Consider the following 3478-nt stretch of genomic DNA (forward strand, 5'->3'; position numbering starts at 1 on the left):
AAGTAGCTTTCAACATAATCTGTAATGTATGTTATTGCATCAAAAACCTCCATTGTGCTTGACCAACCTTATTTCATGGTTGCTCAGTGCTCTCATAGCAGAATGAAATTGTTTTCTGCTTTATACCGTCCTATACCTAATCCATGCTGCTTAATTTTGTGCTCTATGTGAATCTTTAAAGCCAAGACACTGGGATTTGGATCCAGATCTGGACATGGATGGAGCTGCATCATTATGTGCAGACAAAAACTGGCCACACTAAATAATGTGTTTGTGGTAAGGAGGCAGACTTTGACTCCGCCAGATGCCTGTGGGCTTGGGCTGTGAACCTGTTTCCTTACTTTTAATGTAGACAAGCCCTTCTATAATTTGTAAACATAAAACTTACATAATTTAAAAAAAAAATTACTTAGATTGATGGAAACACATTGAATATATGATATTTATAAAAAATAAATTAATATATCACATTCTATATATATAAATTTTAATTTATGCTTTAATATGTAAATAATAAATTATAATATAAATAATATAAGTATTATCAGATATAATACACACCACACTAACACTTTAATAGTCACACATCTAATCTTTTAATATATATAAATTCTATTGAGATAAGTCTGGGGTTGTTAATGTATATACCTTTACATATTTTATATATGTATTAGTAAATAAATGGGTGTAAAATAGTTGTAAAGTCCATTGAAAATGTGTAATATTTGTAGCTTTATTTGTTAGTACATTGTAAATTTATAATTTATGAAGTGAATGGGAAAAACTATTGAATAAACTGTGGAAAGTTAAAATCTATTCTTAGTGCCTGCCATGTTCCTCGTTGGCATTTGTCATCTTCCCCACTGTTTTTGAAATTAACACATCAAGTCTTATTCCACTGAGATAGGGCTACAATACACTGGATATGACTGAATTCAATTTTTAATGTTAGATTTAAGTGAACTGGTGAATTACAGTCAAGTTGTGAGTAAACACAGAATGAAATTTGGTGAAAACGGTGTGGTGGGAAAAACATTAATTTTCATATTATAAAGAGCCCAAAATTGCAGGATCTGTCAATGATTCTTGAGATGTGTTTTGTAGTGAGAGTATCCATTTCTGTCAGCACAGGAAATGTTTTTGAAATGGATCCTGAGCAGATCCAGGTGAATTTGAATCTGGATTTGAATCTGATTTGTGGATCCATCCCTAAGGGTTAGCAGATCTGGTAACACAGCTCTAAAGTTGTTTTTGGTTTTAGAAACCTTCTAATATTTATATTGCCTATAATAGTATAAACAAATAGGTGGTCCTTATGGAACGTGTGCTGCATTTTTAAATTCCTTCAAGCAACATTATTGTTGGCTAAAAGAGTGGTAAAAATTAAATGTGTTATAGCTATGGTTGTAAGAGGTCACAGGTTCAAATCCAGGGAGGGGTAGAGCATGTACACTTCTGTAGATTTAGCAGTCAATTGCTGTGTGGAGGGGGGTCACTTGTCCCACAAACAAAGCATCCTCATTCACCAATTTGATGCTTTGCCTGGCTGTGACATTAAAAGTTAGATTATTATTATTAGATTGGGCTGTGATCATATACAATTTTAGTTGTTAATATTCAGTTTTACTAATTTATTATAACATATTTGTTGGCTAATTTTCAAAGTTTACTTATAAATTACTTAAATCATGGATTTCTAAGTGTAATTTTCCGATCTACGCAAATGACTATTTATTGCTAATCCACGTAAATAGCTATCTGCAACATCCTTAAAAAATGTCTGTTTACTTTCCCTTTTCTGTTCTGTTACTAATTAAGATCTTATCCTTGGTCTTTACACAGGGTGGTAGCCTTGTTTTGCGAGAGGTGGTTTACATTTATTGTAGGCAAAATCTTGCGATCTTTCTATACTTTCATAGATCTGTTTTTATCTGTGTTACTGGATCTTCTATTCTTGTGTGTAGAATCCATGGATCAGGATTGGGATTCACCAGGATCCCTCTTGGATCCACCTTGCAAGGAGATTGCCCAGAGAAGGAAACAGTTCCCTTGGAGAAGGAAATGTATCTTGAGTTTATGAAATAAATCCTGTGGAAAATGAAATGGATTTTGAAGTTTTGTAATAAATAACAAAACTTCCAGTGCTTTTTAGACTCGCTGATCTTCATAAAATCATTTCTTAATGAAAAAACTTACAAAACCCTAAACTCCTAAAGATAAAAATCTTAAAACTCATATGTGATCAAAGCCTGATCTATTGTTATGTCAAGATACGTGCTTGAGGTCTGATCTATTGTTATGTCAAGATTTGTGCTTGAGGTCTGATCTATCAAGGTTTTCTCCCAAGGCTTGATATTTTTGGAATTTTCAAAATTTAATTGGAGTCAAACCTAGTTTTTGGTGGCCTCTGGTTCTCTTCAATCTATTTGGGTATGGTTATATTTTACCCTTAAGTGTGAGATTTTATAAAACTGGTAAATCAAATGATTCTTTTGCTCTCTTTCAATTACTTTAACCTCTTCAGTTTTTAATAATTGACCAAATTTGGTCTAGTCATTTGTTGGTTGCTCTGAATGTTCTTTTATTTCTCTTACTAAGAACTTCCCAAGGCATCTTAACTTTTTGTTTGAATATTTTTTATTTCCAAGCTATTGCCAATTCTGTGTTGTATTATAGAGGCTCTTCCAGGTTCCTTGTGCAAGCTGACCATATAAGGAAAAATGGCTGGTCTTTTCTTCCAAGATCAGGTTTGTCAGCTTTCTACATTTCTGCTCTGAAACTATCTGGGGGATGTAGCTATAATATCCTATTGCTTCGTATCCATAACAACGTGTTTCATTCTCTACAAGTCTTTGACATTATGGATTGGGTTTCTGGCTTCTTTTCTTCCCTTTTAATAATAATATCTTGTTAAAACTCATCTATTGTGTGGTTGGGCTATGGAAAAAGGTGAAATCCCTGTTTTTCTGCTTTTATTCAATCATTCTTTGCTTCCAGAAGACTCCCTTGCCTCTAGGTCTAGATTTTTTTTAGAGTTTGTCTTTTCTCTACTTACAGCATGATATCTGATATTGTTATTGAATCATTCCTGTATTTCAGTCAATTTCTTTTCCAAGATATTTCTTTTGGAAGATGAGTGAAAATTAAATGCTAAGTTACCAGGATTCGATCCGGATTCGGATCCGGATCCGGATTCGGATCCGGATCCGGATTCGGATACGAATCCGCCAGTTTTTTGAAAAACCAGGATCCTGAAACGTCAAGAAATGGCAAGTACATGCAAATATAAAATATTTTAAAATTTAAAGTTATATAAATATATAAAAAAAAAATCATACGATAATTTTTAAATAATAATTTTTTACATACAGTAAATAATTATTATATAAATAATTTCAAACTTAATATATCATTTATAAATATTAATTAAACATTAATTAAATTTAATATTAAAAAAAATTATATGTGAATTTTTAAA

The sequence above is a fragment of the Pinus tabuliformis genome, chromosome 2_1 (genome assembly GCF_031772625.1).
Source record: "Pinus tabuliformis cultivar Carrire ecotype Pingquan chromosome 2_1, CPIR1, whole genome shotgun sequence".
In the NCBI taxonomy this organism is placed as follows: Eukaryota; Viridiplantae; Streptophyta; class Pinopsida; order Pinales; family Pinaceae; genus Pinus; species Pinus tabuliformis.